This window comes from Macaca mulatta, chromosome 2 (assembly GCF_049350105.2).
Source record: "Macaca mulatta isolate MMU2019108-1 chromosome 2, T2T-MMU8v2.0, whole genome shotgun sequence".
NCBI lineage: Eukaryota > Metazoa > Chordata > Mammalia > Primates > Cercopithecidae > Macaca > Macaca mulatta.
The window spans coordinates 174,410,284-174,424,413 of record NC_133407.1 but is presented as its reverse complement, the minus strand read 5'-3'; the positions used below and the strand labels follow the sequence as shown (position 1 = coordinate 174,424,413).

General features: G+C 41.6%; 2 pseudogenes across 1 annotated transcript; both read left to right on the top strand.

Moving 5' to 3' along the window:
- The first annotated feature begins 1,091 nt into the window (after nt 1-1,091).
- LOC114676549 (U6 spliceosomal RNA) lies at nt 1,092-1,190 on the top strand (annotated as a pseudogene).
- Nucleotides 1,191-9,563: 8,373 nt separating this feature from the next.
- Nucleotides 9,564-11,153, top strand: LOC707951 (serine hydroxymethyltransferase, cytosolic pseudogene; annotated as a pseudogene). The gene has a single exon (XR_003727488.2). The product of XR_003727488.2 is annotated as a serine hydroxymethyltransferase, cytosolic pseudogene (transcript).
- The last annotated feature ends 2,977 nt before the right edge of the window (nt 11,154-14,130 follow it).

Sequence of the window (14,130 nt, the reverse complement as noted above, 5' to 3'; positions counted from 1 at the left end):
ACCACTGCACTCTAGCCTGGGCGACAAAGTGAAACTCTATCTGAAAAAAAAAAAGAAAGAAAAAAGAAAATATGAGAACCTAAGATACAAATATCTAACCATTATATTAACATGAGCTTTTTAAACAACTTTTCCTCTTGCTCACTTCGGCAGCACATATACTAAAATTGGAACTGATGCAGGATTTTTCTTGCCCCTTCCCTGGACTCCCAACAGGGACTTTCTCCTCTACTTCGCCCACCACGCTCAGCCCCTTGCAGAAGGGAGCACATAAGTGAGTGAGTGAGTGTGGGATCTGGCCAGCTGCTCTGGGTGCTGACACAGGAGCAAGCTCCGTGTGGAACTCGCGGCCAGACTAAGCATGTTGCCTCAGGGGGAATGCAGGCACTCAGGTGAAGGTGCTTTCAACCCTGAAGCTCCAGAGGAGGTGTTACAGTGCTCTTTTAGTTCCACCATCCACAGTCCAACAACAGAGGTGAGTTAGCAGCTCGTTTGGCCCCTTGCCTCATTGCATAGGATGGCTGCCCTCTGCTGGCGAGGGCAAAGGGCCAGTATGACAGCCTTTCTGGGTACCCATACTTGGTGGGTCCCAAGCTCTTGTCCAGAGTCCGAGAAGCATGAGGTCATGTGGATTATTAAAGGATGGTGAAGGTGGAGAATTTTACTGAGCAATGAAAAGAGCTCTCAGCAGAGAGGGGAGCTGGAGAGGGGATGAAAAGGGCAGGTCATCTTTCCCAAAGTTAGGCTGTCTCTTCCCTGAAGTCAGGCTGTCTTCTCCTCTACCAACTGAATCTGGGGTCTTTATAGGCACAAGATGGGAAGTACATGCTGATTGGCTTGTGAGTATGCAAAAAAGGTTAAAGCAAAGACAACACTCAATGATGGGCATGACAGTGTAGAAAACCAATTAGGAAAGGGTAGATATACGTGAAATAGGTGAAGGATGGGGATCAGTCAGAGGAAAGCATGCCAAACAGGAAGACAGGTTCTCAATCCAGTCTGAGGATTTAACTGTTAGCTTAGCTTTCAGGCTTTAAACTGTCTTCTGCTTAGAGGTGGGGTTTCACTGGGGACCCTCCCCTTTCCGCTTGGGCATTTGGCTGCCTTCTGTCACTCTCAGAACAAAACAGAGATTATCATGGCCCCTACACAAGGATGGCATGCAGATTCATGAAATGTTCCATTAAAAAAAAGTAAAAATAAATAAAACAATTTTTTTTAATTTTTTTAAATGGACAATAATTATACACAGTGATATTTTGATACATATGATGTATAGTGATCAGATCAGGATAATTAGCATATCCCTCATCTCAAACATTTATCATTTCCTTAAAACATCAATACATCTCTGACTGGCTATAGTAGTCAATTTGGATAGATAGAGGTTCTATTTCAATGGATGAAATACATAGGCTTTTGGAAAATCCTGAGTAGTGGAGAGGTTTTTTTTCTTTTATAATCTGAGTGGAGATTTCTTTTGATCTGAGAGGACAGCAAAGATCTGGTTAAAAGTTTGCATGAGAATATATATCAATTCTTTAAAAAGCAAAGATTTTATTGATAAGATGGTTTCTAGAGAGAAATGCATTTCTCTCAAGAGAAGATTGTACAGCCTTATAATTGTTTCCATTCACATGGAACAACTCCAGCTGCTTTCAAAAATCAACAAATGATAAGCAGAAGGAAGATGGAAAGAAAACAACAGAATTTTTGCTATGTCCAACTGATAAACACTGGATTGCCTATAAACTACGTTAAGCATAATTAAGCACAGAATTAACATCGTTTGTAATGCAATGAAAAAAGGCAGCTGAGACAAATGAAAAAGATCGCCAATACATTGCTTTGATGATCTAAATCAACACTGCCAAGTTATTTATTTACAAAAAATATGAACAAAGGGCCAAACAATTAATTTTCCTTCTGGATGCATGTGCATAGGCTATGGCTAAAGGTTCAAAGAAATTTTCATCCTGTTATTCATCAAGTTTGTTAAATCTTAACCTTCCATGAACCATGCCCATCAGTGTATCTAATTACCTAGAATGAGTCAAAAAAACAGTCCTAACCTTATAGTTCTTAGTTACAGCATCATGGGCAAGAGTTGAATGTTTTTAATAAAACTTTCAGGCCCCTATTTATGATAGAAGTCAAAAATTATTCGATGTTTCCAGTGTTTTAAGTATGGTGCAAGTACTTGAAATATGTCATTCATTCACTCAACAAACATTTACTAAGACTATACTTTTGATAGGCAGATTCCCTATTAAGTGTTAGAGATATGAGTTATAAATTTCTCACAGTCTAGTGGGAGTGACAGGCATATACAGATGCAATTTTAATACAATAAGAAATGCAGCGATCGCATAGAATTCTGATGTGGAGTGGCAAGTAGGTGGGGAGTGGTGGCAATTTGCACAGACAAAAGATATTTTACTTTACCTTGTGAGAGAAGCGAGTCAAGAATACTTTCTTAGAGGAGATGATGACTACATTGAGATCTCAAGGAGAAACTGGATCGATTTTCATTAAAATCTTCATTAGTAGATATCATAATTTTCTCCATTTTATAGGGGAGGAAATGGACATACTCTGACTCAGAACTGATCAGTGGCAGAACCAACATTTTGAACCCAAGCCTACCTGATCCCGATGTCACACATTTTCCAACATACTGTATTTTAACTTCTGGTAATAGAAAAGTTGAAAGTGGAAGAAAATACTCTATATTGAGCTCCAAGTCATAAAATCTTTTTACCATTACCGATCTGACCTAGCAATTCCAGCACAACCTTCCCTTCTTACAATTTTTCCCATGTTCAGCTAAGAAAATATCGTTGCTGGCTTGTATTTCTACCATATACTCTTAGAAATTCTCGTGAAAAGCCAAGACATAGTTATTTTGGAGAGGAATAGGTATGAAAACCTAAAACTGTCAGTAAGAACAGAGGACGTTCTATTAAAATTTTTTTAATAAGTGGCCAGGTGCTGTGGCTCACGCCTGTAATCCCAACACTTTGGGAAGCCAAGACGGGAGGATCGCTTGAAACCAGAAGTTCAAGACCAGCGTGAGCAACATGGTGAAACCCCATCTCTACAAAAAATACAAAAATTAACCAGGCTTGGTGGTGCATGCCTGTGGGCCCAGCTACTCAGGAAGCTGAAGTGGGAGAATCACCTGAGCTCAGGAAGTCAAGGCTACAGTGAGCCGTGATCATGCCACTGCACTCCAGCCTGGGCAACAGAGTGAAACCTTGCCTCAAAAAAAAAAAAAAAAAAAAAATATTGTAAAAGTGCCTGGAAAAAATTTTTGTGAGATGGAGGTGCAACAGCCTGAAGATCTTCCAGAATATGGAATTTATTTACCTCTTCACTATAGTGCAGAAAAGGAGTTTCTTGATCATTTGCCTACCCCTATGAAAGAATTGGGGCACAGTTTTATTTTCAACCTACTATATTATCAAATTGAAAAAGACTAAATAAGAACTTTAGAAAATTAGGAGCCATCCTGATTACCAATTGCCAGCAGTTCATGCTACTTCAGATTTAGCCATCCATGAAAGAACACTAAAATATATCATTGACATTACCATTACCATTTACGCATAAAACATGAGATTGGGAGTAATCTACAGATCAGTTCGTTTAGCAGATATTTATTGGTGACCTACTATGTGCCCAGCAATGTTCTGCCCACTAAGAATTTAGTGTCAAGCAAATTGTAGTACCTGCCCTTAGGAGACAATCAAGCAATTAGAATATAAATGCATAGAGTCCAGCCTACTCATTTTACCCATGTGGAAATAGATGATAAGAACATTAGTTTGTCTAACTCTCTTTATTCACTGTTGGTGAAAGGAAAATTGATACAGCCTTTTTTGGAAGACAATTTGGAAATGCATCCCAAATTTGAAAATGTTCTTAGTTTTTGACATGGCTATGCTAAACAGGAATTTATTTTTCAGATGTACATGCAGAAGATCCAAAGATATGTGTCTGATAATATTCTTACAGCATTACTCATATTATGGACATATTGGGAACAATCTAAAAGTCTATCAATAAAGGATTGACTGAATGACATATTGTACAGGAATTTACAAGATGAAGTCAATTTGACATAATGTAAACATGGGAAGACATTCAAAACCAATTGATATATGGAACAAAAGGGATAAAACAGCTTGGATAATATGGTTCTTTCTTAGCTTAAAAAAGAGAAAAACACTACAAACACATGTTTGGAAAAATAAATACTGTGGAAATTAATACCAAATGATAAGCAACGGTTAATAAAGTAGCTACAGATAATTTTCACTTTTATGTTGTATATCTCTATAATGTTGTATTGGACATTTTTTTTAAATGAGGTCTTGGTATATTGCCTGGGCTAGTCTGTCTTGAACTCCTGGGCTCAAGCAATCTTCCTGTCTCAGCCTCCTGAGTAGCTGAGATTACAGAAGAGTGCCACCATGACTAGCTATTTTTTTCATTCTTTAAAAAAGGAGAATGTTCAACTAAATTGATATAATCTATAAACATTTTTTCTCTTAAAAAATATTAGACTTTTTAACTTTCTGGGCTTTTATATCTATGAAAGTACTTTGAAAACTACAAAGCCTTAGGCAAATTATGGGATTATTTCTTTGTATTAATTATCAATAATACATATATTGGAGCACTCTGGAAAAGAATATGCTTATGCAGAAAAGATTTTACACTATTAAAATAACATTAAAAATTAGAATAACAGCATTGCTTTATAGTTTCTTACAAGCATTCTTTAACTTTAGTTCAGGTCTCTTGAGTCCTAATCCAGTTCTCTTTTTATGCACTTTCTTGCCATATGGGTTATCTGTTAAAAGCTTTTGCCTGAAGGCAAAAATTTTCTAAGCAACCACTAATTCTCATTACAGAAAATGCACATTTCAGAGTGTTTCTATGAATGGAAAAGAAAGCTGATGATAATGCTGATAAGCCCTTGTAGAAATATACTGTGGAAACTAAACTTTATACCACAAGAATGTAAAACTAACCAGTGACTTGACCTGTCCATGTGGAGACCTCACAAATTATCTAGAAACAACAGTAACCAATGCATTTGGGAGGCATTTTTGCAGAAAGTAATTGTAATCTTATTTAAATATTTTTTATTTAAATATAAATATTTTATTTATATTTAGATGCAAGAAGGCAAAATATGAAAGTGCTCCTCTCCATCAAATATAAAATGCTCTCAAACTGAGATCAGAAACTCAATATGTAAGAATAAGGCACATGATGGGAGAACTGAAGTTTCTACAAGCCTGGACAAACTGCAGCCAGGTTCTGGGCTCCCTTGAAAGAGAAAAGCTGGCTGGATTGCAAAATGAAGTGTCAAACCACCTAACAGATACTTTAATGCATGCTAAGTGCTTTATTTGCAAATTCATAGGATTCACAAACCAGAAGTTGAAGAACGCAATATTTAAGAAAATGTAACATTTATCAGTCTTCAGATTTGGCCACCTTTGTGTGCCACTGTGAAAAATAAAGATATCCCTTCATTCAACTCAAACAAGATTTGAATTGCCCAAATGGGTGGTTGCGTATGTAAGAGGATGTTAAAATGGACAACTCTGCTGAGGACAAAGCCAAGAGCCATCAGACAGCAGAGACAGCTGTGAAACAGGCCATCTCTACAACTCAGAATAAGCTCTGTGCAGACATTTCTATACCTCTCACTTACATAAAAGGCATAAACCGGTACTCCCATTCCAAGCCTAGTGAGAGGGTTCCAAGGAACCACTTGGAGAGCATATAATATGTCCCTACAGTGCGGGGGGCTGCCCTGGGGAATAATGCTCTCACCTGAGAAATCTGAGGGGTGACAGAAACGCTGTCTAGAGGAGAAGCCAAAGGAGGGAATATGACATTGGATAGCCTAAAATCTCAGAATTTCCAGAGCAAAGGGTGCGGCAGTGTTCCCTGTGGATTTGATGTAGGTGTGTGTACAAAAGCCAGTGTGGGATTATCTTAGAATCTGTTAGTGAGGTCTCTCATAGGGCTAACAGACCTCAGCAAAGAGATACTAAGGGCTTCACCAGATTCCACATTGCTAAAGGAAGGATTAATCCACCACTGAAGCACAGATGTATTAGCCTGTATTAAGGACTGCAGTTGAGAGAGCTTCAGTGACAGGGACTCTAAAGTACCCAAACAGAGTCAGCTGCATAATTAAACATTTGAATGTTTGCTGGATGTTTTATCATATTAAGAAATGGCTAATGTCTAAGTTTGATAAAGGTATTGTGGTTTTCAGGTAGATAGATGGATAGACAGATAAATAGATATTAAGTATTGAAAAGGAATTCTTAAATTTTAGAGTTTTGTTGACTTATTTATGATTAAATATGAAATTATATATATGAGATTTACTTCAAAAAAATATGAGGGCTGGGTGCAGTGGCTCATACCTGTAATCCCAGCACTTTAGAAGGCCAAGGCTGGCAGATCACTACTAAAATACAAAAATTAGTTTGGCATGGTGGCAGTCACCTGTCATTTCAGCTACTCAGGAGGCTGAGGCAAGAGAATCTCTTGAATCCAGGAGGCAGAGGTTGCAGTGAGCTGAGATCGCACCATTGCACTCCAACTTGAGTGACACAGCAAGACTCCCTCTCAAAACAACAAAATAAAATAATATGGGGCTGGAGCACAGGGCAAAACTTCAAAACATCGGATTTGACAGTTTCTTTTCTTGCACAGGCAACAACCAAAAAAAATAGACAAACTGCATCTCATGAAATTGTTTTTTAATTTGTGCATCAAAAGACACTACCAACAGAGTAAATAGACAGCCCATAGGATGACAGAAAATATTTGCAACTCAGATGCCTGATAAGGTGCTGATATCCAGAATATACAGAGAACCCCTAATACTCAGCAACAGTAAAACAACCAATCTAATTCAAAAATAGACAAGCACTTGAATAGACATTTTTCCAAAGACATACAAATGGCCACCAATGTGCCCAACGAGGCTGGGCACAGGGGCTCACGCCAGCACTTTGGGAGGCTGAGGCGGGTGGATCACTTGAGCTCAGGAGTTCAAGACCAGCCTGGCCAACATGGTGAAACCCTATCTCTACTAAAAGTACAAAAATTAGATGGGCATGGTGGTGGGTGCCTGTAGTCCCAACTACTTGGGAGGCTGAGGTGGGAGAATCACTTTAACCCGAGAGGTGGAGGTTGCAGTGAGCAGAGATCACACCACTGCCCTCCAGCCTGGTGGCAACAGAGTGAGTGAGACTCCGTCTAAAAATAATAATAATAAGGCCGGGCGCGGTGGCTCAAGCCTGTAATCCCAGCACTTTGGGAGGCCGAGACGGGCGGATCACAAGGTCAGGAGATCGAGACCATCCTGGCTAACACGGTGAAACCCCGTCTCTACTAAAAAATACAAAAACCTAGCCGGGCGAGGTGGCGGGCGTCTGTAGTCCCAGCTACTCAGGAGGCTGAGGCAGGAGAATGGTGTGAACCCGGGAGGCGAAGCTTGCAGTGAGCTGAGATCCGGCCACTGCACTCCAGTCTGGGCAACAAAGCGAGACTCTGTCTCAACAACAACAACAACAACAACAAAATAATAATAATAATAATAATAATAAATTTTTAAAAAGTCAATGAGCACATTAAAAGATGCTTAATATCACTAATCATTAGATAAATACAACTCAAAACTACAATAAAATGCCACTTCATATTCATTATGGTGACTACTTTCCAAAAGAAAAAGTAGAAAATAGGCTGGGCGCGGTGGCTCAAGCCTGTAATCCCAGCACTTTGGAAGGCCAAGATGGGCGGATCACAAGGTCAGGTGATCGAGACCATCCTGGCTAACCCGGTGAAATCCCATCTCTACTAAAAAATACAAAAAACTAGCCGGGCGAGGTGGCGGGCGCCTGTAGTCCCAGCTACTCGGGAGGCTGAGGCAGGAGAATGGCCTAAACCTGGGAGGTGGAGCTTGCAGTGAGCTGAGATCCAGCCACTGCACTCCAGACAGGGCAACAGAGCGAGACTCCGTCTCAAAAAAAAAAAAAAAAAGAAAAGAAAAAGTAGAAAATAAGTTTTGGCTGGATGTGGAGAAAATGGAATACTTGTACATAGTCGGTGGTAATATTGATGTGGACAGGAGGCAGGGAAATACTAGGTAGAAAAGGGTGGGGTCCCTGGTGAGGGCTCCACCCTCAAATCTAGACCCTTGGCCCAAAGTGAGAACATGCATTCCTGTTTTCCCAAATGAATGTTGCCTTTTCCAAAACCACCTTGGCCTGCCCCACCCCTCATCCTGCAACCATAAAAACCCCAGGCCCCACCGGCAGAGTGGCAGAGCAACATGGCAGAGAAGTAGAGAAGAGAAGCAGCAGCTTGACATTGGTGAGAAGCAGTTGGACTTCAGAGGGACAACTTGATGGTAGGACCTCAGAGAAAAGTTTGGCTGTGGACAGCTGAACTCCAGGGGAAGACCACCTTCCCCCTCCATCCACTTTCCAGCTCCCCATCCTGCTGAAAGCCACTTCCACTACTCAATAAAATTCTCCGCATTTACCATCTTCAATTTGTTCATATGACCTGATTCCTCCTAGACACCAGACGACCTGGATGCAAGTGCAAGAGGCTGTCACACTGACTCTCCACCCTCCACTGAGCTGTCTAACACTTAAAGCCAACCACAGATGGCAAGTCTAAGAGAGCACACTGTAACTCATGCCCTCTAGGGCTCCAGGAGTCGTGGGCCGGTTGCCCAGGGGCTTGTCCTGGCCTCTGCACTCGCTCATGTGCACGCTCCCTGTCCTGCAAGGGGTTGAGAGTTGTGGGTTGAGTAAACAAGCCAACCCTTCCATGAGTCCCATGAAGAGGTCATATATACTTCTATATATGATTGAAATGCTCCAAATAAAATTAAGAAGAAAAAAAAAGTAAGCTTTACATCTTTGCCAAAGGTGCAAAGCAATGTATATCATGCCATTTTGTTGGTGTAAGAAAGAAGAGAAAAGAAGAATCTATATTATTTGCCCAATTTTGAAGGGGACAAAAAGCAAATGTTAGACAAATAATCCAAACTAAAAATTCTTACAAAAAAGGATGTGGAGATTAAAGTGTAGAAGATAAGGATGAAAATAAGACTTTTCTGAGGATACCTTTTACTATATTTCTGATTTTTAACATATGTAAAAATTTTATATAGTCACAAGATCAATCACAGTTAAAAAGCACATCCTACAATTGAAAACAAAGTAAAGTGAATGCATCTAATTATGTCAAATTGGTGAACTAACCACAAAGAGAAATAATTATCCCAAGTCATTTTGAAAAAAAAAAAACAGGGAGGTAGCTGCTCTGACATTTCGTCCCAAGGATGTAGCCTAAAGATGAAATAAGGCAATAAACCTTCAACTTCACTCAATAGATTTGTTATTGGTAGGAAACCTGGCATGGCAATTTTGAAACGATGTTCTATATATTGAAAGATAAAGCAAATTATAAAATATGTTCACGTAATTAGAAATTAAGCTACTCACAAGACCCTGCGAGGCTGCCGAGCTGGCATGATCTTCTACAGGAAAGGAGTGAAAAGTGTGGATCCCAAGACTGGCAAAGAGATTCTGTACAACCTGGAGTCTCTTATCAATTCTGCTGTGTTCCCTGGCCTGCAGGGAGGTCCCCACAACCACGCCATTGCTGGGGTTGCTGTGGCCCTGAAGCAAGCTATGACTCTGGAATTTAAAGTTTATGAGCACCAGGTGGTGGCCAACTGCAGGGCTCTGTCTGAGGCACTGATGGAGCTGGGCTACAAAATAGTCACAGGTGGTTCTCACAACCATTTGATCCTCGTGGATCTCTGTTCCAAAGGCACAGACGGTGGAAGGGCTGAGAAGGTGCTAGAAGCCTGTTCTATTGCCTGCAACAAGAACACCTGCCCAGGTGACAGAAGTGCTCTGCGGCCCAGTGGACTGTGGCTGGGGACCCCAGCACTGACGTCTCGCGGACTTTTGGAAAAAGACTTCCAAAAAGTAGCCCAGTTTATTCACAGAGGGATAGAGCTGACCCTGCAGATCCAGAGCGACATTGGTGTCAGAGCCACCCTGAAGGAGTTCAAGGAGAGACTGGCAGGGGATAAGTACCAGGGGGCCGTGCAGGCTCTCCGGGAGGAGGTTGAGAGCTTCGCCTCTCTCTTCCCTCTGCCTGGCCTGCCCGACTTCTAAAGGAGCCGGTCCGCTCTGGACCCGCCTGGCGCCACAGAGGAAGCCGCCTGCCGGAGGACCCCCACTTGAGAAATGGATGAGCTGCTCCACAGGGGAACCGTTGACACTTGGGCCCTCTGAGGGAGTTTCTTTTGGACTTTTTTCATGTTTTCTTCACAAATCAAAATTTGTTTAAGTCTCACCGTTAGTAATTCTGGGACAGGTTATTAATTAAAGGATTTAAATTTGAACCTGGCTTTCTCACAGCTGGATCTAATTCTAGAAAAATAAAATACTATGTAGCCACTTGGCCATAATCATTTAGACCGTGGTGTAGGGCAAAGCTATTAGGAAGATTCTAGCGTTTTACTCTCCCTGGGCTTTCCTCCGCCTTGCTGCAACAGAGAGGAAATGCCCGTGTCCACAGCTTGTACACACTGCCCCTCTCACTATCTTGTTATCCAGTGGCATGCCAAAGGAGAACTGAATTCACCTCTGAACCTTCTGCTGTAAATCAGAAGTGTATGTCAGCCAAGTGTACACAAGATGCACCCAGTATGGTGGGAGGGTTTTGCTGTCAGTAACTCAAAGTTTGGTGTAGCAATGGTCTCCTCCCTCCATCCTGGGAAGTCCCAGTCCCATCCTGGTGTGAGAATCAACCAGGCTTTCCTGCTCCACCTGAGATAACCAACTCCTTCCCGTAATCAGGAAGCCAAATGTCACCTTCCCAAAGAAACTTTATTTTCACGTAGCTGAAGTGCAAAACATAGATGACCATTTTTAATAAGCACAATCAAATTTTTAACCACAGAATGTCTACAAGAATTATAGCTTTAAAAAATACAACCAATTTTCATATTTCAAAAATATTTGAACTCAAATAAATTAATTTCTTAAAAAGTAAAAAAAAAAAAAAGAAAAAAGAAATTAAGCTTTACAGTGTAAGAGAAAAGGGTATACAACTATAAAATTAAGCAAGTTAAGGAAAAAAATCTGTATTAGTAAATTAGAATTGGAAACGTTGCCATGAGGTCATAATTTTTGTTTGTTTTGTTTTATTTTGAGACAGAGTGTCACTCTGTCACCCAGACTGGAGTGCAGCGGCTAGATCTCGGCTCACTGCAACCTCTGCCTCTCAGGTTCAAGCAATTCTCCTGCCTCAGCCTCCCGGGTAGCTGGGATTACAGGTGTGCGTCATCACGCCCGGCTAATTTTTGTATTTTTAGCAGAGACAGGGTTTGGCCATGTTGGCCAGGCTGGTCTCAAACTCCTGGCTTCAAGTCATCCACCTGCCTCGGCTTCCCACAGGGCTGGGATTACAGACCTGAGCCACTGCGCCGGGCCAGGAGGTCATCATTAAAATATATATCCCTCTGTCTTGGAACATGGGGGTGAGGGGGTTGCTGACCTCTTGAGAAAAAGAAGACACATTGGCAGCTCAGGACATGATTCAATTTTTTAATGACAAAAACTAATCATGACACACACCTGGATAGAACAAAAAAAGGAAAATAAATGCTTTGGAGGTGGGGTCAAGATGGCTGAATAGAAGCAGCGGCAATCGGAGGCTCCCATCGAAAAGATCCGAAACAGCATGCGAATTCTGCCCCGGCAACTGAGGTATCCAGGTTCTGTCATTAGGACTGACTAGGCAGCTGGCGTGACCCACGGAGAGGAAGGAAGGACAGTATGGTGCAGCGACCCACCTAAGGGCCACGTGGGTCGGGCGAGCCCCCACCCCCAGCCAAGGGAAGTAATGGGTGAGGATGCTAGCGAGCCTGAGAAACCATGTTTTTTCCAGAAAACTGCAACCCACAGATCGGAAAATCCCACTCGGGAGCCCGCGCCACCAGGGCCTTGAGTCTCAATGGAGTCATGCAGATTCTCAACAGCCACTGGGCTAAAATCGACCTAAGTAAACCTGCTGAGTTCACGGTGGGAGGGCAGCCATCACCACTCCTGCAGCTGCCTGCAGTCTAAGCCATCTGAGCTCCTTGGGCCAGGGGCAGCAGCCAACAATGGGGCTGCAGGGCCTCCCTCCAGGAACTCCAACTCCATACCGGGACTCAGGGACAGAACTCTGATCCCCCTAGGTGTGAGCCCCTAGCGGGAGGGGTGGCTGTAGTCTCCACAGACAAGCAGACTTAGTCCTTCCTCCTGCTAGCTCTGAGGAATGCGGACAGCCCAGACAAGTGGGTTTCCCAGCCTCCACCCCCACCCCGCACAGTACACCCCCTCCAGCAAAGGATAGCCAAAGTGCCTCCTTAAACAGGTCTTGCTTCCCATACGTGAAGGAAAAATAAAATCCTTTTCATATCCGGGCATGGTGCAGCTACTCGGGAGGCTGAGGCAACAGAATCGCTTGAACCCAGGAGGCGGAGGTGGTGAGCTGAGATTGCACCATTGCACGCCAGCCTGGGCAACAAGAGCAAAATTCTATCTTAAAAAAAAAAATCCTCTTCAGACAAGCAAACAAGCAAATACTAAGGGAATTTGTCACCACCATTCCTGCCTTGCAAGAGCTCCTGAAGGAAGCACTAAATATGGAAAGGAAAAACTGGTACTAGCCACTGCAAAACACACGAAAATATAAAGACCAATGACACTATGAAGAAACGGCATCAACTAGTGTGCAAAAGAACCAGCTAGCATCATGATGACGGGATCAAATTCACACTTAACAATATTAACCTGAAATGTAAATGGGCTAAATGCCACAGTTAAAAGACACAGACTGGCAAGTTGGATAGCCTTGAGACTTATTAGTGTGCCGTATTCAAGAGACCCATCTCACATGCAAAAACACACATAGGTTCAAAATAAAGGGATGGAGGAAAATTTACCAAGCAAATGTAAAGCTGAAAAAAGCAGGGGTTGCAATCCTAGTCTCTGACAAAACAGACTGTAAACCAACAATGATCAAAAAGACAAAGAAGGGCTACATAATGGTAATGGGATCAATTCAACAAGAACTAATTATCCTAAATATATGTGCACCCAATACAGGAGCACCCCGATTCATAAAACAAGTTCTTAGAGACCTACAAAGAGACTTCAACTCCCACACAATAATAGTGGAAGACTTTAACACCCCACTGTCAATATTAGACAGATCAAGAGACAGAAAATTAACAAGGATATTCAGGACTTGAACTGAGTTCTGGATCAAGTGGACCTAATAGATATCTCCAGAACTCTCCACCCCGAAACAACAGAATGTACATTCTTCTCAGTGCCACATGGCACTTACTCTAAAATTGACCACATAATTAGAAGTACAACACTCCTCAGCAAATGTAAAAGAACTGGAATCATCACAGACAGTCTCTCAGACCACAGTGCAATCAAATCAGAACTCAGGATTAAAAAACTCATTCAAAACCACACAACTACATGGAAATTGAAGAACCTGCTCCTGAATAACTCCTGGGTAAATAATGAAATTAAGGCAGAAATCAAGAAGTTCTTTGAAACCAATAAGAACAAAGAGACAATGTATCAGAATCTCTGGGATGTAGCTAAAGCAGTGTTAAGCGGGAAATTTATAGCACTGAATGCCTACATCAGAAAGCTAAAAAGATCTCAAATCAACACCCTCGTATCACAATTAAAAGAACTTGAGGAGCAAGAGGGAAAAAAAAAAATCCCAAAGCTAGAAGAAGACAAGAAATAACTAAGATCAGAAAAGAACTGAAGGAGCTGGAGACAAAAAAAAAACAAAAACAAATCTTCCAAAAAAATCAATGAATCCAGCAGCTGGATTTTTGAAAAAATTAATAAAATAGACCACTGGCTAGATTAATAAAGAAGAAAAGAGAAGAATCAAATAGACCCAATAAGAAATGATAAAGGGGATGTCACCACTGACCCCACAGAAATACAAACTACCATCAGAAAACGCTGT